The sequence below is a fragment of the Ambystoma mexicanum genome, chromosome 1p (genome assembly GCF_040938575.1).
Source record: "Ambystoma mexicanum isolate Mex_15411 chromosome 1p, UKY_AmexF1_1, whole genome shotgun sequence".
Lineage (NCBI taxonomy): Eukaryota > Metazoa > Chordata > Amphibia > Caudata > Ambystomatidae > Ambystoma > Ambystoma mexicanum.
This window is the reverse complement of record NC_090921.1, coordinates 13286263-13306371: the sequence shown is the minus strand read 5'-3', so window position 1 is coordinate 13306371 and position 20109 is coordinate 13286263. Positions and strand designations below refer to the sequence as shown.

Below are 20109 nucleotides of genomic sequence, written 5' to 3'. Positions count from 1 at the left end.
CTGTATTTTTTTAGGGATTGGCTGGTTTGGCCATTAATTCAAAATCAAAGCAAAGCATGAACTTGGATTGAATTCTAGCACTGGCTGTGCAAAGCCCGAACTGAACAATAAAGCACACTTGTCAGCCTGAAATTGAAATGTCACCTTTCGGGAGTGCTCTGTTCAACAGCAGTCTGGTAGCCTAGTGGTCAATGTCAGCACCCCTCCATCCAGCAGTCTTGAGTTCAATTCCCGGTGAGGGAGGTCAGATCTTTTCTAGGTTTTTTTTGGTTCTAAAAATGTTTGGGAAGCGAAGGTTCAGGAACATTGCCGGTAGGGAGAGTAAGCTCTTTAAAGGCATGCAATGAGATGTGTTTTTCTTTATTTCTGCATATTTCTGTAGCTAGCTGCATTCTTTCAGTCAACATCCCGCCCCATTTAGTGCTCACGTTTTTAAAGAAGTCCACCATTAGCCCGCAGTGTAAGCCTACCCGGGGCCTCCGCCGATGGTCCATGGTGTGTGGGATCCTTACTGGACCAACCCCAGCCGTAACGCAAATCTTAGCTTTGTCTCATTCGACCCCTAACTCGACCCAAGGAGCTACTGCAAACTCTTAGCCTAACACTAGCCCTAAATGAAAGACGCCTATTGTCCTCACATGTGGGATTTTGTTCTCGCTGCTAGTGCATACGAAACTTGGTTCCGACGTGTCCAGGAGTGGGAGAATTACCAGGGACCTTGCAATCTCGTGCCTGGGGGTTTCTAAGCTGGGCATAGGAGCTCCACTGGATGGAGCCAAGTGTCTTGAACTGAGTTTTTGTGATGCAGCAGGAAAAGGCGCTGCAAAAAGGAGCAACTACCAAGGCAAAGAGATGTGCATTCATTAGGGCATCGTGTCGGCAGATTTGTGGCCCTGCCAAGCACGTGTTTATTGACAGGATCGTGAACGCATGTCCGTTTTCAGTGAACAGTGATTTATGCTTTACCCTTTTTTGGTGAAAACGCACACGAGTCAGATGTGTGCTTTCAGTCTGGGTGTTCAGAAAAGCAAGAATTCATAAACACATGCCATTCCCTGGCTCCCAATTGTCCTGTCTGTACACGTGGCATGAAGATAAAAAAGAAACAGCTATTGGCAGCGGTGGGATTCGAACCCACGCCTCCAAAGAGACTGGAGCCTAAATCCAGCGCCTTAGACCGCTCGGCCACGCTACCCTGCTGGTACTGAAACGAGAGCCTCTGAGACCTGTATTTTTTTAGGGATTGGCTGGTTTGGCCATTAATTCAAAATCAAAGCAAAGCATGAACTTGGATTGAATTCTAGCACTGGCTGTGCAAAGCCCGAACTGAACAATAAAGCACACTTGTCAGCCTGAAATTGAAATGTCACCTTTCGGGAGTGCTCTGTTCAACAGCAGTCTGGTAGCCTAGTGGTCAATGTCAGCACCCCTCCATCCAGCAGTCTTGAGTTCAATTCCCGGTGAGGGAGGTCAGATCTTTTCTAGGTTTTTTTTGGTTCTAAAAATGTTTGGGAAGCGAAGGTTCAGGAACATTGCCGGTAGGGAGAGTAAGCTCTTTAAAGGCATGCAATGAGATGTGTTTTTCTTTATTTCTGCATATTTCTGTAGCTAGCTGCATTCTTTCAGTCAACATCCCGCCCCATTTAGTGCTCACGTTTTTAAAGAAGTCCACCATTAGCCCGCAGTGTAAGCCTACCCGGGGCCTCCGCCGATGGTCCATGGTGTGTGGGATCCTTACTGGACCAACCCCAGCCGTAACGCAAATCTTAGCTTTGTCTCATTCGACCCCTAACTCGACCCAAGGAGCTACTGCAAACTCTTAGCCTAACACTAGCCCTAAATGAAAGACGCCTATTGTCCTCACATGTGGGATTTTGTTCTCGCTGCTAGTGCATACGAAACTTGGTTCCGACGTGTCCAGGAGTGGGAGAATTACCAGGGACCTTGCAATCTCGTGCCTGGGGGTTTCTAAGCTGGGCATAGGAGCTCCACTGGATGGAGCCAAGTGTCTTGAACTGAGTTTTTGTGATGCAGCAGGAAAAGGCGCTGCAAAAAGGAGCAACTACCAAGGCAAAGAGATGTGCATTCATTAGGGCATCGTGTCGGCAGATTTGTGGCCCTGCCAAGCACGTGTTTATTGACAGGATCGTGAACGCATGTCCGTTTTCAGTGAACAGTGATTTATGCTTTACCCTTTTTTGGTGAAAACGCACACGAGTCAGATGTGTGCTTTCAGTCTGGGTGTTCAGAAAAGCAAGAATTCATAAACACATGCCATTCCCTGGCTCCCAATTGTCCTGTCTGTACACGTGGCATGAAGATAAAAAAGAAACAGCTATTGGCAGCGGTGGGATTCGAACCCACGCCTCCAAAGAGACTGGAGCCTAAATCCAGCGCCTTAGACCGCTCGGCCACGCTACCCTGCTGGTACTGAAACGAGAGCCTCTGAGACCTGTATTTTTTTAGGGATTGGCTGGTTTGGCCATTAATTCAAAATCAAAGCAAAGCATGAACTTGGATTGAATTCTAGCACTGGCTGTGCAAAGCCCGAACTGAACAATAAAGCACACTTGTCAGCCTGAAATTGAAATGTCACCTTTCGGGAGTGCTCTGTTCAACAGCAGTCTGGTAGCCTAGTGGTCAATGTCAGCACCCCTCCATCCAGCAGTCTTGAGTTCAATTCCCGGTGAGGGAGGTCAGATCTTTTCTAGGTTTTTTTTGGTTCTAAAAATGTTTGGGAAGCGAAGGTTCAGGAACATTGCCGGTAGGGAGAGTAAGCTCTTTAAAGGCATGCAATGAGATGTGTTTTTCTTTATTTCTGCATATTTCTGTAGCTAGCTGCATTCTTTCAGTCAACATCCCGCCCCATTTAGTGCTCACGTTTTTAAAGAAGTCCACCATTAGCCCGCAGTGTAAGCCTACCCGGGGCCTCCGCCGATGGTCCATGGTGTGTGGGATCCTTACTGGACCAACCCCAGCCGTAACGCAAATCTTAGCTTTGTCTCATTCGACCCCTAACTCGACCCAAGGAGCTACTGCAAACTCTTAGCCTAACACTAGCCCTAAATGAAAGACGCCTATTGTCCTCACATGTGGGATTTTGTTCTCGCTGCTAGTGCATACGAAACTTGGTTCCGACGTGTCCAGGAGTGGGAGAATTACCAGGGACCTTGCAATCTCGTGCCTGGGGGTTTCTAAGCTGGGCATAGGAGCTCCACTGGATGGAGCCAAGTGTCTTGAACTGAGTTTTTGTGATGCAGCAGGAAAAGGCGCTGCAAAAAGGAGCAACTACCAAGGCAAAGAGATGTGCATTCATTAGGGCATCGTGTCGGCAGATTTGTGGCCCTGCCAAGCACGTGTTTATTGACAGGATCGTGAACGCATGTCCGTTTTCAGTGAACAGTGATTTATGCTTTACCCTTTTTTGGTGAAAACGCACACGAGTCAGATGTGTGCTTTCAGTCTGGGTGTTCAGAAAAGCAAGAATTCATAAACACATGCCATTCCCTGGCTCCCAATTGTCCTGTCTGTACACGTGGCATGAAGATAAAAAAGAAACAGCTATTGGCAGCGGTGGGATTCGAACCCACGCCTCCAAAGAGACTGGAGCCTAAATCCAGCGCCTTAGACCGCTCGGCCACGCTACCCTGCTGGTACTGAAACGAGAGCCTCTGAGACCTGTATTTTTTTAGGGATTGGCTGGTTTGGCCATTAATTCAAAATCAAAGCAAAGCATGAACTTGGATTGAATTCTAGCACTGGCTGTGCAAAGCCCGAACTGAACAATAAAGCACACTTGTCAGCCTGAAATTGAAATGTCACCTTTCGGGAGTGCTCTGTTCAACAGCAGTCTGGTAGCCTAGTGGTCAATGTCAGCACCCCTCCATCCAGCAGTCTTGAGTTCAATTCCCGGTGAGGGAGGTCAGATCTTTTCTAGGTTTTTTTTGGTTCTAAAAATGTTTGGGAAGCGAAGGTTCAGGAACATTGCCGGTAGGGAGAGTAAGCTCTTTAAAGGCATGCAATGAGATGTGTTTTTCTTTATTTCTGCATATTTCTGTAGCTAGCTGCATTCTTTCAGTCAACATCCCGCCCCATTTAGTGCTCACGTTTTTAAAGAAGTCCACCATTAGCCCGCAGTGTAAGCCTACCCGGGGCCTCCGCCGATGGTCCATGGTGTGTGGGATCCTTACTGGACCAACCCCAGCCGTAACGCAAATCTTAGCTTTGTCTCATTCGACCCCTAACTCGACCCAAGGAGCTACTGCAAACTCTTAGCCTAACACTAGCCCTAAATGAAAGACGCCTATTGTCCTCACATGTGGGATTTTGTTCTCGCTGCTAGTGCATACGAAACTTGGTTCCGACGTGTCCAGGAGTGGGAGAATTACCAGGGACCTTGCAATCTCGTGCCTGGGGGTTTCTAAGCTGGGCATAGGAGCTCCACTGGATGGAGCCAAGTGTCTTGAACTGAGTTTTTGTGATGCAGCAGGAAAAGGCGCTGCAAAAAGGAGCAACTACCAAGGCAAAGAGATGTGCATTCATTAGGGCATCGTGTCGGCAGATTTGTGGCCCTGCCAAGCACGTGTTTATTGACAGGATCGTGAACGCATGTCCGTTTTCAGTGAACAGTGATTTATGCTTTACCCTTTTTTGGTGAAAACGCACACGAGTCAGATGTGTGCTTTCAGTCTGGGTGTTCAGAAAAGCAAGAATTCATAAACACATGCCATTCCCTGGCTCCCAATTGTCCTGTCTGTACACGTGGCATGAAGATAAAAAAGAAACAGCTATTGGCAGCGGTGGGATTCGAACCCACGCCTCCAAAGAGACTGGAGCCTAAATCCAGCGCCTTAGACCGCTCGGCCACGCTACCCTGCTGGTACTGAAACGAGAGCCTCTGAGACCTGTATTTTTTTAGGGATTGGCTGGTTTGGCCATTAATTCAAAATCAAAGCAAAGCATGAACTTGGATTGAATTCTAGCACTGGCTGTGCAAAGCCCGAACTGAACAATAAAGCACACTTGTCAGCCTGAAATTGAAATGTCACCTTTCGGGAGTGCTCTGTTCAACAGCAGTCTGGTAGCCTAGTGGTCAATGTCAGCACCCCTCCATCCAGCAGTCTTGAGTTCAATTCCCGGTGAGGGAGGTCAGATCTTTTCTAGGTTTTTTTTGGTTCTAAAAATGTTTGGGAAGCGAAGGTTCAGGAACATTGCCGGTAGGGAGAGTAAGCTCTTTAAAGGCATGCAATGAGATGTGTTTTTCTTTATTTCTGCATATTTCTGTAGCTAGCTGCATTCTTTCAGTCAACATCCCGCCCCATTTAGTGCTCACGTTTTTAAAGAAGTCCACCATTAGCCCGCAGTGTAAGCCTACCCGGGGCCTCCGCCGATGGTCCATGGTGTGTGGGATCCTTACTGGACCAACCCCAGCCGTAACGCAAATCTTAGCTTTGTCTCATTCGACCCCTAACTCGACCCAAGGAGCTACTGCAAACTCTTAGCCTAACACTAGCCCTAAATGAAAGACGCCTATTGTCCTCACATGTGGGATTTTGTTCTCGCTGCTAGTGCATACGAAACTTGGTTCCGACGTGTCCAGGAGTGGGAGAATTACCAGGGACCTTGCAATCTCGTGCCTGGGGGTTTCTAAGCTGGGCATAGGAGCTCCACTGGATGGAGCCAAGTGTCTTGAACTGAGTTTTTGTGATGCAGCAGGAAAAGGCGCTGCAAAAAGGAGCAACTACCAAGGCAAAGAGATGTGCATTCATTAGGGCATCGTGTCGGCAGATTTGTGGCCCTGCCAAGCACGTGTTTATTGACAGGATCGTGAACGCATGTCCGTTTTCAGTGAACAGTGATTTATGCTTTACCCTTTTTTGGTGAAAACGCACACGAGTCAGATGTGTGCTTTCAGTCTGGGTGTTCAGAAAAGCAAGAATTCATAAACACATGCCATTCCCTGGCTCCCAATTGTCCTGTCTGTACACGTGGCATGAAGATAAAAAAGAAACAGCTATTGGCAGCGGTGGGATTCGAACCCACGCCTCCAAAGAGACTGGAGCCTAAATCCAGCGCCTTAGACCGCTCGGCCACGCTACCCTGCTGGTACTGAAACGAGAGCCTCTGAGACCTGTATTTTTTTAGGGATTGGCTGGTTTGGCCATTAATTCAAAATCAAAGCAAAGCATGAACTTGGATTGAATTCTAGCACTGGCTGTGCAAAGCCCGAACTGAACAATAAAGCACACTTGTCAGCCTGAAATTGAAATGTCACCTTTCGGGAGTGCTCTGTTCAACAGCAGTCTGGTAGCCTAGTGGTCAATGTCAGCACCCCTCCATCCAGCAGTCTTGAGTTCAATTCCCGGTGAGGGAGGTCAGATCTTTTCTAGGTTTTTTTTGGTTCTAAAAATGTTTGGGAAGCGAAGGTTCAGGAACATTGCCGGTAGGGAGAGTAAGCTCTTTAAAGGCATGCAATGAGATGTGTTTTTCTTTATTTCTGCATATTTCTGTAGCTAGCTGCATTCTTTCAGTCAACATCCCGCCCCATTTAGTGCTCACGTTTTTAAAGAAGTCCACCATTAGCCCGCAGTGTAAGCCTACCCGGGGCCTCCGCCGATGGTCCATGGTGTGTGGGATCCTTACTGGACCAACCCCAGCCGTAACGCAAATCTTAGCTTTGTCTCATTCGACCCCTAACTCGACCCAAGGAGCTACTGCAAACTCTTAGCCTAACACTAGCCCTAAATGAAAGACGCCTATTGTCCTCACATGTGGGATTTTGTTCTCGCTGCTAGTGCATACGAAACTTGGTTCCGACGTGTCCAGGAGTGGGAGAATTACCAGGGACCTTGCAATCTCGTGCCTGGGGGTTTCTAAGCTGGGCATAGGAGCTCCACTGGATGGAGCCAAGTGTCTTGAACTGAGTTTTTGTGATGCAGCAGGAAAAGGCGCTGCAAAAAGGAGCAACTACCAAGGCAAAGAGATGTGCATTCATTAGGGCATCGTGTCGGCAGATTTGTGGCCCTGCCAAGCACGTGTTTATTGACAGGATCGTGAACGCATGTCCGTTTTCAGTGAACAGTGATTTATGCTTTACCCTTTTTTGGTGAAAACGCACACGAGTCAGATGTGTGCTTTCAGTCTGGGTGTTCAGAAAAGCAAGAATTCATAAACACATGCCATTCCCTGGCTCCCAATTGTCCTGTCTGTACACGTGGCATGAAGATAAAAAAGAAACAGCTATTGGCAGCGGTGGGATTCGAACCCACGCCTCCAAAGAGACTGGAGCCTAAATCCAGCGCCTTAGACCGCTCGGCCACGCTACCCTGCTGGTACTGAAACGAGAGCCTCTGAGACCTGTATTTTTTTAGGGATTGGCTGGTTTGGCCATTAATTCAAAATCAAAGCAAAGCATGAACTTGGATTGAATTCTAGCACTGGCTGTGCAAAGCCCGAACTGAACAATAAAGCACACTTGTCAGCCTGAAATTGAAATGTCACCTTTCGGGAGTGCTCTGTTCAACAGCAGTCTGGTAGCCTAGTGGTCAATGTCAGCACCTCTCCATCCAGCAGTCTTGAGTTCAATTCCCGGTGAGGGAGGTCAGATCTTTTCTAGGTTTTTTTTGGTTCTAAAAATGTTTGGGAAGCGAAGGTTCAGGAACATTGCCGGTAGGGAGAGTAAGCTCTTTAAAGGCATGCAATGAGATGTGTTTTTCTTTATTTCTGCATATTTCTGTAGCTAGCTGCATTCTTTCAGTCAACATCCCGCCCCATTTAGTGCTCACGTTTTTAAAGAAGTCCACCATTAGCCCGCAGTGTAAGCCTACCCGGGGCCTCCGCCGATGGTCCATGGTGTGTGGGATCCTTACTGGACCAACCCCAGCCGTAACGCAAATCTTAGCTTTGTCTCATTCGACCCCTAACTCGACCCAAGGAGCTACTGCAAACTCTTAGCCTAACACTAGCCCTAAATGAAAGACGCCTATTGTCCTCACATGTGGGATTTTGTTCTCGCTGCTAGTGCATACGAAACTTGGTTCCGACGTGTCCAGGAGTGGGAGAATTACCAGGGACCTTGCAATCTCGTGCCTGGGGGTTTCTAAGCTGGGCATAGGAGCTCCACTGGATGGAGCCAAGTGTCTTGAACTGAGTTTTTGTGATGCAGCAGGAAAAGGCGCTGCAAAAAGGAGCAACTACCAAGGCAAAGAGATGTGCATTCATTAGGGCATCGTGTCGGCAGATTTGTGGCCCTGCCAAGCACGTGTTTATTGACAGGATCGTGAACGCATGTCCGTTTTCAGTGAACAGTGATTTATGCTTTACCCTTTTTTGGTGAAAACGCACACGAGTCAGATGTGTGCTTTCAGTCTGGGTGTTCAGAAAAGCAAGAATTCATAAACACATGCCATTCCCTGGCTCCCAATTGTCCTGTCTGTACACGTGGCATGAAGATAAAAAAGAAACAGCTATTGGCAGCGGTGGGATTCGAACCCACGCCTCCAAAGAGACTGGAGCCTAAATCCAGCGCCTTAGACCGCTCGGCCACGCTACCCTGCTGGTACTGAAACGAGAGCCTCTGAGACCTGTATTTTTTTAGGGATTGGCTGGTTTGGCCATTAATTCAAAATCAAAGCAAAGCATGAACTTGGATTGAATTCTAGCACTGGCTGTGCAAAGCCCGAACTGAACAATAAAGCACACTTGTCAGCCTGAAATTGAAATGTCACCTTTCGGGAGTGCTCTGTTCAACAGCAGTCTGGTAGCCTAGTGGTCAATGTCAGCACCCCTCCATCCAGCAGTCTTGAGTTCAATTCCCGGTGAGGGAGGTCAGATCTTTTCTAGGTTTTTTTTGGTTCTAAAAATGTTTGGGAAGCGAAGGTTCAGGAACATTGCCGGTAGGGAGAGTAAGCTCTTTAAAGGCATGCAATGAGATGTGTTTTTCTTTATTTCTGCATATTTCTGTAGCTAGCTGCATTCTTTCAGTCAACATCCCGCCCCATTTAGTGCTCACGTTTTTAAAGAAGTCCACCATTAGCCCGCAGTGTAAGCCTACCCGGGGCCTCCGCCGATGGTCCATGGTGTGTGGGATCCTTACTGGACCAACCCCAGCCGTAACGCAAATCTTAGCTTTGTCTCATTCGACCCCTAACTCGACCCAAGGAGCTACTGCAAACTCTTAGCCTAACACTAGCCCTAAATGAAAGACGCCTATTGTCCTCACATGTGGGATTTTGTTCTCGCTGCTAGTGCATACGAAACTTGGTTCCGACGTGTCCAGGAGTGGGAGAATTACCAGGGACCTTGCAATCTCGTGCCTGGGGGTTTCTAAGCTGGGCATAGGAGCTCCACTGGATGGAGCCAAGTGTCTTGAACTGAGTTTTTGTGATGCAGCAGGAAAAGGCGCTGCAAAAAGGAGCAACTACCAAGGCAAAGAGATGTGCATTCATTAGGGCATCGTGTCGGCAGATTTGTGGCCCTGCCAAGCACGTGTTTATTGACAGGATCGTGAACGCATGTCCGTTTTCAGTGAACAGTGATTTATGCTTTACCCTTTTTTGGTGAAAACGCACACGAGTCAGATGTGTGCTTTCAGTCTGGGTGTTCAGAAAAGCAAGAATTCATAAACACATGCCATTCCCTGGCTCCCAATTGTCCTGTCTGTACACGTGGCATGAAGATAAAAAAGAAACAGCTATTGGCAGCGGTGGGATTCGAACCCACGCCTCCAAAGAGACTGGAGCCTAAATCCAGCGCCTTAGACCGCTCGGCCACGCTACCCTGCTGGTACTGAAACGAGAGCCTCTGAGACCTGTATTTTTTTAGGGATTGGCTGGTTTGGCCATTAATTCAAAATCAAAGCAAAGCATGAACTTGGATTGAATTCTAGCACTGGCTGTGCAAAGCCCGAACTGAACAATAAAGCACACTTGTCAGCCTGAAATTGAAATGTCACCTTTCGGGAGTGCTCTGTTCAACAGCAGTCTGGTAGCCTAGTGGTCAATGTCAGCACCCCTCCATCCAGCAGTCTTGAGTTCAATTCCCGGTGAGGGAGGTCAGATCTTTTCTAGGTTTTTTTTGGTTCTAAAAATGTTTGGGAAGCGAAGGTTCAGGAACATTGCCGGTAGGGAGAGTAAGCTCTTTAAAGGCATGCAATGAGATGTGTTTTTCTTTATTTCTGCATATTTCTGTAGCTAGCTGCATTCTTTCAGTCAACATCCCGCCCCATTTAGTGCTCACGTTTTTAAAGAAGTCCACCATTAGCCCGCAGTGTAAGCCTACCCGGGGCCTCCGCCGATGGTCCATGGTGTGTGGGATCCTTACTGGACCAACCCCAGCCGTAACGCAAATCTTAGCTTTGTCTCATTCGACCCCTAACTCGACCCAAGGAGCTACTGCAAACTCTTAGCCTAACACTAGCCCTAAATGAAAGACGCCTATTGTCCTCACATGTGGGATTTTGTTCTCGCTGCTAGTGCATACGAAACTTGGTTCCGACGTGTCCAGGAGTGGGAGAATTACCAGGGACCTTGCAATCTCGTGCCTGGGGGTTTCTAAGCTGGGCATAGGAGCTCCACTGGATGGAGCCAAGTGTCTTGAACTGAGTTTTTGTGATGCAGCAGGAAAAGGCGCTGCAAAAAGGAGCAACTACCAAGGCAAAGAGATGTGCATTCATTAGGGCATCGTGTCGGCAGATTTGTGGCCCTGCCAAGCACGTGTTTATTGACAGGATCGTGAACGCATGTCCGTTTTCAGTGAACAGTGATTTATGCTTTACCCTTTTTTGGTGAAAACGCACACGAGTCAGATGTGTGCTTTCAGTCTGGGTGTTCAGAAAAGCAAGAATTCATAAACACATGCCATTCCCTGGCTCCCAATTGTCCTGTCTGTACACGTGGCATGAAGATAAAAAAGAAACAGCTATTGGCAGCGGTGGGATTCGAACCCACGCCTCCAAAGAGACTGGAGCCTAAATCCAGCGCCTTAGACCGCTCGGCCACGCTACCCTGCTGGTACTGAAACGAGAGCCTCTGAGACCTGTATTTTTTTAGGGATTGGCTGGTTTGGCCATTAATTCAAAATCAAAGCAAAGCATGAACTTGGATTGAATTCTAGCACTGGCTGTGCAAAGCCCGAACTGAACAATAAAGCACACTTGTCAGCCTGAAATTGAAATGTCACCTTTCGGGAGTGCTCTGTTCAACAGCAGTCTGGTAGCCTAGTGGTCAATGTCAGCACCCCTCCATCCAGCAGTCTTGAGTTCAATTCCCGGTGAGGGAGGTCAGATCTTTTCTAGGTTTTTTTTGGTTCTAAAAATGTTTGGGAAGCGAAGGTTCAGGAACATTGCCGGTAGGGAGAGTAAGCTCTTTAAAGGCATGCAATGAGATGTGTTTTTCTTTATTTCTGCATATTTCTGTAGCTAGCTGCATTCTTTCAGTCAACATCCCGCCCCATTTAGTGCTCACGTTTTTAAAGAAGTCCACCATTAGCCCGCAGTGTAAGCCTACCCGGGGCCTCCGCCGATGGTCCATGGTGTGTGGGATCCTTACTGGACCAACCCCAGCCGTAACGCAAATCTTAGCTTTGTCTCATTCGACCCCTAACTCGACCCAAGGAGCTACTGCAAACTCTTAGCCTAACACTAGCCCTAAATGAAAGACGCCTATTGTCCTCACATGTGGGATTTTGTTCTCGCTGCTAGTGCATACGAAACTTGGTTCCGACGTGTCCAGGAGTGGGAGAATTACCAGGGACCTTGCAATCTCGTGCCTGGGGGTTTCTAAGCTGGGCATAGGAGCTCCACTGGATGGAGCCAAGTGTCTTGAACTGAGTTTTTGTGATGCAGCAGGAAAAGGCGCTGCAAAAAGGAGCAACTACCAAGGCAAAGAGATGTGCATTCATTAGGGCATCGTGTCGGCAGATTTGTGGCCCTGCCAAGCACGTGTTTATTGACAGGATCGTGAACGCATGTCCGTTTTCAGTGAACAGTGATTTATGCTTTACCCTTTTTTGGTGAAAACGCACACGAGTCAGATGTGTGCTTTCAGTCTGGGTGTTCAGAAAAGCAAGAATTCATAAACACATGCCATTCCCTGGCTCCCAATTGTCCTGTCTGTACACGTGGCATGAAGATAAAAAAGAAACAGCTATTGGCAGCGGTGGGATTCGAACCCACGCCTCCAAAGAGACTGGAGCCTAAATCCAGCGCCTTAGACCGCTCGGCCACGCTACCCTGCTGGTACTGAAACGAGAGCCTCTGAGACCTGTATTTTTTTAGGGATTGGCTGGTTTGGCCATTAATTCAAAATCAAAGCAAAGCATGAACTTGGATTGAATTCTAGCACTGGCTGTGCAAAGCCCGAACTGAACAATAAAGCACACTTGTCAGCCTGAAATTGAAATGTCACCTTTCGGGAGTGCTCTGTTCAACAGCAGTCTGGTAGCCTAGTGGTCAATGTCAGCACCTCTCCATCCAGCAGTCTTGAGTTCAATTCCCGGTGAGGGAGGTCAGATCTTTTCTAGGTTTTTTTTGGTTCTAAAAATGTTTGGGAAGCGAAGGTTCAGGAACATTGCCGGTAGGGAGAGTAAGCTCTTTAAAGGCATGCAATGAGATGTGTTTTTCTTTATTTCTGCATATTTCTGTAGCTAGCTGCATTCTTTCAGTCAACATCCCGCCCCATTTAGTGCTCACGTTTTTAAAGAAGTCCACCATTAGCCCGCAGTGTAAGCCTACCCGGGGCCTCCGCCGATGGTCCATGGTGTGTGGGATCCTTACTGGACCAACCCCAGCCGTAACGCAAATCTTAGCTTTGTCTCATTCGACCCCTAACTCGACCCAAGGAGCTACTGCAAACTCTTAGCCTAACACTAGCCCTAAATGAAAGACGCCTATTGTCCTCACATGTGGGATTTTGTTCTCGCTGCTAGTGCATACGAAACTTGGTTCCGACGTGTCCAGGAGTGGGAGAATTACCAGGGACCTTGCAATCTCGTGCCTGGGGGTTTCTAAGCTGGGCATAGGAGCTCCACTGGATGGAGCCAAGTGTCTTGAACTGAGTTTTTGTGATGCAGCAGGAAAAGGCGCTGCAAAAAGGAGCAACTACCAAGGCAAAGAGATGTGCATTCATTAGGGCATCGTGTCGGCAGATTTGTGGCCCTGCCAAGCACGTGTTTATTGACAGGATCGTGAACGCATGTCCGTTTTCAGTGAACAGTGATTTATGCTTTACCCTTTTTTGGTGAAAACGCACACGAGTCAGATGTGTGCTTTCAGTCTGGGTGTTCAGAAAAGCAAGAATTCATAAACACATGCCATTCCCTGGCTCCCAATTGTCCTGTCTGTACACGTGGCATGAAGATAAAAAAGAAACAGCTATTGGCAGCGGTGGGATTCGAACCCACGCCTCCAAAGAGACTGGAGCCTAAATCCAGCGCCTTAGACCGCTCGGCCACGCTACCCTGCTGGTACTGAAACGAGAGCCTCTGAGACCTGTATTTTTTTAGGGATTGGCTGGTTTGGCCATTAATTCAAAATCAAAGCAAAGCATGAACTTGGATTGAATTCTAGCACTGGCTGTGCAAAGCCCGAACTGAACAATAAAGCACACTTGTCAGCCTGAAATTGAAATGTCACCTTTCGGGAGTGCTCTGTTCAACAGCAGTCTGGTAGCCTAGTGGTCAATGTCAGCACCCCTCCATCCAGCAGTCTTGAGTTCAATTCCCGGTGAGGGAGGTCAGATCTTTTCTAGGTTTTTTTTGGTTCTAAAAATGTTTGGGAAGCGAAGGTTCAGGAACATTGCCGGTAGGGAGAGTAAGCTCTTTAAAGGCATGCAATGAGATGTGTTTTTCTTTATTTCTGCATATTTCTGTAGCTAGCTGCATTCTTTCAGTCAACATCCCGCCCCATTTAGTGCTCACGTTTTTAAAGAAGTCCACCATTAGCCCGCAGTGTAAGCCTACCCGGGGCCTCCGCCGATGGTCCATGGTGTGTGGGATCCTTACTGGACCAACCCCAGCCGTAACGCAAATCTTAGCTTTGTCTCATTCGACCCCTAACTCGACCCAAGGAGCTACTGCAAACTCTTAGCCTAACACTAGCCCTAAATGAAAGACGCCTATTGTCCTCACATGTGGGATTTTGTTCTCGCTGCTAGTGCATACGAAACTTGGTTCCGACGTGTCCAGGAGTGGGAGAATTACCAGGGACCTTGCAATCTCGTGCCTGGGGGTTTCTAAGCTGGGCATAGGAGCTCCACTGGATGGAGCCAAGTGTCTTGAACTGAGTTTTTGTGATGCAGCAGGAAAAGGCGCTGCAAAAAGGAGCAACTACCAAGGCAAAGAGATGTGCATTCATTAGGGCATCGTGTCGGCAGATTTGTGGCCCTGCCAAGCACGTGTTTATTGACAGGATCGTGAACGCATGTCCGTTTTCAGTGAACAGTGATTTATGCTTTACCCTTTTTTGGTGAAAACGCACACGAGTCAGATGTGTGCTTTCAGTCTGGGTGTTCAGAAAAGCAAGAATTCATAAACACATGCCATTCCCTGGCTCCCAATTGTCCTGTCTGTACACGTGGCATGAAGATAAAAAAGAAACAGCTATTGGCAGCGGTGGGATTCGAACCCACGCCTCCAAAGAGACTGGAGCCTAAATCCAGCGCCTTAGACCGCTCGGCCACGCTACCCTGCTGGTACTGAAACGAGAGCCTCTGAGACCTGTATTTTTTTAGGGATTGGCTGGTTTGGCCATTAATTCAAAATCAAAGCAAAGCATGAACTTGGATTGAATTCTAGCACTGGCTGTGCAAAGCCCGAACTGAACAATAAAGCACACTTGTCAGCCTGAAATTGAAATGTCACCTTTCGGGAGTGCTCTGTTCAACAGCAGTCTGGTAGCCTAGTGGTCAATGTCAGCACCTCTCCATCCAGCAGTCTTGAGTTCAATTCCCGGTGAGGGAGGTCAGATCTTTTCTAGGTTTTTTTTGGTTCTAAAAATGTTTGGGAAGCGAAGGTTCAGGAACATTGCCGGTAGGGAGAGTAAGCTCTTTAAAGGCATGCAATGAGATGTGTTTTTCTTTATTTCTGCATATTTCTGTAGCTAGCTGCATTCTTTCAGTCAACATCCCGCCCCATTTAGTGCTCACGTTTTTAAAGAAGTCCACCATTAGCCCGCAGTGTAAGCCTACCCGGGGCCTCCGCCGATGGTCCATGGTGTGTGGGATCCTTACTGGACCAACCCCAGCCGTAACGCAAATCTTAGCTTTGTCTCATTCGACCCCTAACTCGACCCAAGGAGCTACTGCAAACTCTTAGCCTAACACTAGCCCTAAATGAAAGACGCCTATTGTCCTCACATGTGGGATTTTGTTCTCGCTGCTAGTGCATACGAAACTTGGTTCCGACGTGTCCAGGAGTGGGAGAATTACCAGGGACCTTGCAATCTCGTGCCTGGGGGTTTCTAAGCTGGGCATAGGAGCTCCACTGGATGGAGCCAAGTGTCTTGAACTGAGTTTTTGTGATGCAGCAGGAAAAGGCGCTGCAAAAAGGAGCAACTACCAAGGCAAAGAGATGTGCATTCATTAGGGCATCGTGTCGGCAGATTTGTGGCCCTGCCAAGCACGTGTTTATTGACAGGATCGTGAACGCATGTCCGTTTTCAGTGAACAGTGATTTATGCTTTACCCTTTTTTGGTGAAAACGCACACGAGTCAGATGTGTGCTTTCAGTCTGGGTGTTCAGAAAAGCAAGAATTCATAAACACATGCCATTCCCTGGCTCCCAATTGTCCTGTCTGTACACGTGGCATGAAGATAAAAAAGAAACAGCTATTGGCAGCGGTGGGATTCGAACCCACGCCTCCAAAGAGACTGGAGCCTAAATCCAGCGCCTTAGACCGCTCGGCCACGCTACCCTGCTGGTACTGAAACGAGAGCCTCTGAGACCTGTATTTTTTTAGGGATTGGCTGGTTTGGCCATTAATTCAAAATCAAAGCAAAGCATGAACTTGGATTGAATTCTAGCACTGGCTCTGCAAAGCCCGAACTGAACAATAAAGCACACTTGTCAGCCTGAAATTGAAATGTCACCTTTCGGGAGTGCTCTGTTCAACAGCAGTCTGGTAGCCTAGTGGTCAATGTCAGCACCCCTCCATCCAGCAGTCTTGAGTTCAATTCCCGGTGAGGGAGGTCAGATCTTTTCTAGGTTTTTTTTGGTTCTAAAAATGTTTGGGAAGCGAAGGTTCAGGAACATTGCCGGTAGGGAGAGTAAGCTCTTTAAAGGCATGCAATGAGATGTGTTTTTCTTTATTTCTGCATATTTCTGTAGCTAGCTGCATTCTTTCAGTCAACATCCCGCCCCATTTAGTGCTCACGTTTTTAAAGAAGTCCACCATTAGCCCGCAGTGTAAGCCTACCCGGGGCCTCCGCCGATGGTCCATGGTGTGTGGGATCCTTACTGGACCAACCCCAGCCGTAACGCAAATCTTAGCTTTGTCTCATTCGACCCCTAACTCGACCCAAGGAGCTACTGCAAACTCTTAGCCTAACACTAGCCCTAAATGAAAGACGCCTATTGTCCTCACATGTGGGATTTTGTTCTCGCTGCTAGTGCATACGAAACTTGGTTCCGACGTGTCCAGGAGTGGGAGAATTACCAGGGACCTTGCAATCTCGTGCCTGGGGGTTTCTAAGCTGGGCATAGGAGCTCCACTGGATGGAGCCAAGTGTCTTGAACTGAGTTTTTGTGATGCAGCAGGAAAAGGCTCTGCAAAAAGGAGCAACTACCAAGGCAAAGAGATGTGCATTCATTAGGGCATCGTGTCGGCAGATTTGTGGCCCTGCCCTGAACGTGTTTATTGACAGGATCGTGAACGCATGTCCGTTTTCAGTGAACAGTGATTTATGCTTTACCCTTTTTTGGTGAAAACGCACACGAGTCAGATGTGTGCTTTCAGTCTGGGTGTTCAGAAAAGCAAGAATTCATAAACACATGCCATTCCCTGGCTCCCAATTGTCCTGTCTGTACACGTGGCATGAAGATAAAAAAGAAACAGCTATTGGCAGCGGTGGGATTCGAACCCACGCCTCCAAAGAGACTGGAGCCTAAATCCAGCGCCTTAGACCGCTCGGCCACGCTACCCTGCTGGTACTGAAACGAGAGCCTCTGAGACCTGTATTTTTTTAGGGATTGGCTGGTTTGGCCATTAATTCAAAATCAAAGCAAAGCATGAACTTGGATTGAATTCTAGCACTGGCTGTGCAAAGCCCGAACTGAACAATAAAGCACACTTGTCAGCCTGAAATTGAAATGTCACCTTTCGGGAGTGCTCTGTTCGACAGCAGTCTGGTAGCCTAGTGGTCAATGTCAGCACCCCTCCATCCAGCAGTCCTGAGTTCAATTCCCGGTGAGGGAGGTCAGATCTTTTCTAGGTTTTTTTTGGTTCTAAAAATGTTTGGGAAGCGAAGGTTCAGGAACATTGCCGGTAGGGAGAGTAAGCTCTTTAAAGGCATGCAATGAGATGTGTTTTTCTTTATTTCTGCATATTTCTGTAGCTAGCTGCATTCTTTCAGTCAACATCCCGCCCCATTTAGTGCTCACGTTTTTAAAGAAGTCCACCATTAGCCCGCAGTGTAAGCCTACCCGGGGCCTCCGCCGATGGTCCATGGTGTGTGGGATCCTTACTGGACCAACCCCAGCCGTAACGCAAATCTTAGCTTTGTCTCATTCGACCCCTAACTCGACCCAAGGAGCTACTGCAAACTCTTAGCCTAACACTAGCCCTAAATGAAAGACGCCTATTGTCCTCACATGTGGGATTTTGTTCTCGCTGCTAGTGCATACGAAACTTGGTTCCGACGTGTCCAGGAGTGGGAGAATTACCAGGGACCTTGCAATCTCGTGCCTGGGGGTTTCTAAGCTGGGCATAGGAGCTCCACTGGATGGAGCCAAGTGTCTTGAACTGAGTTTTTGTGATGCAGCAGGAAAAGGCGCTGCAAAAAGGAGCAACTACCAAGGCAAAGAGATGTGCATTCATTAGGGCATCGTGTCGGCAGATTTGTGGCCCTGCCAAGCACGTGTTTATTGACAGGATCGTGAACGCATGTCCGTTTTCAGTGAACAGTGATTTATGCTTTACCCTTTTTTGGTGAAAACGCACACGAGTCAGATGTGTGCTTTCAGTCTGGGTGTTCAGAAAAGCAAGAATTCATAAACACATGCCATTCCCTGGCTCCCAATTGTCCTGTCTGTACACGTGGCATGAAGATAAAAAAGAAACAGCTATTGGCAGCGGTGGGATTCGAACCCACGCCTCCAAAGAGACTGGAGCCTAAATCCAGCGCCTTAGACCGCTCGGCCACGCTACCCTGCTGGTACTGAAACGAGAGCCTCTGAGACCTGTATTTTTTTAGGGATTGGCTGGTTTGGCCATTAATTCAAAATCAAAGCAAAGCATGAACTTGGATTGAATTCTAGCACTGGCTCTGCAAAGCCCGAACTGAACAATAAAGCACACTTGTCAGCCTGAAATTGAAATGTCACCTTTCGGGAGTGCTCTGTTCAACAGCAGTCTGGTAGCCTAGTGGTCAATGTCAGCACCCCTCCATCCAGCAGTCTTGAGTTCAATTCCCGGTGAGGGAGGTCAGATCTTTTCTAGGTTTTTTTTGGTTCTAAAAATGTTTGGGAAGCGAAGGTTCAGGAACATTGCCGGTAGGGAGAGTAAGCTCTTTAAAGGCATGCAATGAGATGTGTTTTTCTTTATTTCTGCATATTTCTGTAGCTAGCTGCATTCTTTCAGTCAACATCCCGCCCCATTTAGTGCTCACGTTTTTAAAGAAGTCCACCATTAGCCCGCAGTGTAAGCCTACCCGGGGCCTCCGCCGATGGTCCATGGTGTGTGGGATCCTTACTGGACCAACCCCAGCCGTAACGCAAATCTTAGCTTTGTCTCATTCGACCCCTAACTCGACCCAAGGAGCTACTGCAAACTCTTAGCCTAACACTAGCCCTAAATGAAAGACGCCTATTGTCCTCACATGTGGGATTTTGTTCTCGCTGCTAGTGCATACGAAACTTGGTTCCGACGTGTCCAGGAGTGGGAGAATTACCAGGGACCTTGCAATCTCGTGCCTGGGGGTTTCTAAGCTGGGCATAGGAGCTCCACTGGATGGAGCCAAGTGTCTTGAACTGAGTTTTTGTGATGCAGCAGGAAAAGGCGCTGCAAAAAGGAGCAACTACCAAGGCAAAGAGATGTGCATTCATTAGGGCATCGTGTCGGCAGATTTGTGGCCCTGCCAAGCACGTGTTTATTGACAGGATCGTGAACGCATGTCCGTTTTCAGTGAACAGTGATTTATGCTTTACCCTTTTTTGGTGAAAACGCACACGAGTCAGATGTGTGCTTTCAGTCTGGGTGTTCAGAAAAGCAAGAATTCATAAACACATGCCATTCCCTGGCTCCCAATTGTCCTGTCTGTACACGTGGCATGAAGATAAAAAAGAAACAGCTATTGGCAGCGGTGGGATTCGAACCCACGCCTCCAAAGAGACTGGAGCCTAAATCCAGCGCCTTAGACCGCTCGGCCACGCTACCCTGCTGGTACTGAAACGAGAGCCTCTGAGACCTGTATTTTTTTAGGGATTGGCTGGTTTGGCCATTAATTCAAAATCAAAGCAAAGCATGAACTTGGATTGAATTCTAGCACTGGCTCTGCAAAGCCCGAACTGAACAATAAAGCACACTTGTCAGCCTGAAATTGAAATGTCACCTTTCGGGAGTGCTCTGTTCAACAGCAGTCTGGTAGCCTAGTGGTCAATGTCAGCACCCCTCCATCCAGCAGTCTTGAGTTCAATTCCCGGTGAGGGAGGTCAGATCTTTTCTAGGTTTTTTTTGGTTCTAAAAATGTTTGGGAAGCGAAGGTTCAGGAACATTGCCGGTAGGGAGAGTAAGCTCTTTAAAGGCATGCAATGAGATGTGTTTTTCTTTATTTCTGCATATTTCTGTAGCTAGCTGCATTCTTTCAGTCAACATCCCGCCCCATTTAGTGCTCACGTTTTTAAAGAAGTCCACCATTAGCCCGCAGTGTAAGCCTACCCGGGGCCTCCGCCGATGGTCCA

General features: G+C 47.9%; 16 non-coding genes across 16 annotated transcripts; all 16 read right to left on the bottom strand.

Annotated features, from left to right (window-relative positions):
- Positions 1 to 1113: 1113 nt before the first annotated feature.
- TRNAL-UAG (transfer RNA leucine (anticodon UAG)) lies at positions 1114 to 1195 on the bottom strand. Its single transcript has one exon. It is a non-coding gene; the product is annotated as a tRNA-Leu (tRNA).
- Positions 1196 to 2339: 1144 nt separating this feature from the next.
- Positions 2340 to 2421, bottom strand: TRNAL-UAG (transfer RNA leucine (anticodon UAG)). The gene has a single exon. It is a non-coding gene; the product is annotated as a tRNA-Leu (tRNA).
- Positions 2422 to 3565: 1144 nt separating this feature from the next.
- Positions 3566 to 3647, bottom strand: TRNAL-UAG (transfer RNA leucine (anticodon UAG)). The gene has a single exon. It is a non-coding gene; the product is annotated as a tRNA-Leu (tRNA).
- A 1144-nt stretch (positions 3648 to 4791) lies between these two features.
- TRNAL-UAG (transfer RNA leucine (anticodon UAG)) lies at positions 4792 to 4873 on the bottom strand. The gene has a single exon. It is a non-coding gene; the product is annotated as a tRNA-Leu (tRNA).
- A 1144-nt stretch (positions 4874 to 6017) lies between these two features.
- Positions 6018 to 6099, bottom strand: TRNAL-UAG (transfer RNA leucine (anticodon UAG)). The gene has a single exon. It is a non-coding gene; the product is annotated as a tRNA-Leu (tRNA).
- A 1144-nt stretch (positions 6100 to 7243) lies between these two features.
- On the bottom strand, positions 7244 to 7325 carry TRNAL-UAG (transfer RNA leucine (anticodon UAG)). Its single transcript has one exon. It is a non-coding gene; the product is annotated as a tRNA-Leu (tRNA).
- Positions 7326 to 8469: 1144 nt separating this feature from the next.
- TRNAL-UAG (transfer RNA leucine (anticodon UAG)) lies at positions 8470 to 8551 on the bottom strand. Its single transcript has one exon. It is a non-coding gene; the product is annotated as a tRNA-Leu (tRNA).
- Positions 8552 to 9695: 1144 nt separating this feature from the next.
- On the bottom strand, positions 9696 to 9777 carry TRNAL-UAG (transfer RNA leucine (anticodon UAG)). The gene has a single exon. It is a non-coding gene; the product is annotated as a tRNA-Leu (tRNA).
- A 1144-nt stretch (positions 9778 to 10921) lies between these two features.
- Positions 10922 to 11003, bottom strand: TRNAL-UAG (transfer RNA leucine (anticodon UAG)). The gene has a single exon. It is a non-coding gene; the product is annotated as a tRNA-Leu (tRNA).
- A 1144-nt stretch (positions 11004 to 12147) lies between these two features.
- On the bottom strand, positions 12148 to 12229 carry TRNAL-UAG (transfer RNA leucine (anticodon UAG)). The gene has a single exon. It is a non-coding gene; the product is annotated as a tRNA-Leu (tRNA).
- Positions 12230 to 13373: 1144 nt separating this feature from the next.
- On the bottom strand, positions 13374 to 13455 carry TRNAL-UAG (transfer RNA leucine (anticodon UAG)). The gene has a single exon. It is a non-coding gene; the product is annotated as a tRNA-Leu (tRNA).
- Positions 13456 to 14599: 1144 nt separating this feature from the next.
- TRNAL-UAG (transfer RNA leucine (anticodon UAG)) lies at positions 14600 to 14681 on the bottom strand. Its single transcript has one exon. It is a non-coding gene; the product is annotated as a tRNA-Leu (tRNA).
- Positions 14682 to 15825: 1144 nt separating this feature from the next.
- Positions 15826 to 15907, bottom strand: TRNAL-UAG (transfer RNA leucine (anticodon UAG)). Its single transcript has one exon. It is a non-coding gene; the product is annotated as a tRNA-Leu (tRNA).
- Positions 15908 to 17051: 1144 nt separating this feature from the next.
- On the bottom strand, positions 17052 to 17133 carry TRNAL-UAG (transfer RNA leucine (anticodon UAG)). The gene has a single exon. It is a non-coding gene; the product is annotated as a tRNA-Leu (tRNA).
- Positions 17134 to 18277: 1144 nt separating this feature from the next.
- On the bottom strand, positions 18278 to 18359 carry TRNAL-UAG (transfer RNA leucine (anticodon UAG)). Its single transcript has one exon. It is a non-coding gene; the product is annotated as a tRNA-Leu (tRNA).
- A 1144-nt stretch (positions 18360 to 19503) lies between these two features.
- On the bottom strand, positions 19504 to 19585 carry TRNAL-UAG (transfer RNA leucine (anticodon UAG)). Its single transcript has one exon. It is a non-coding gene; the product is annotated as a tRNA-Leu (tRNA).
- Positions 19586 to 20109: the final 524 nt, after the last annotated feature.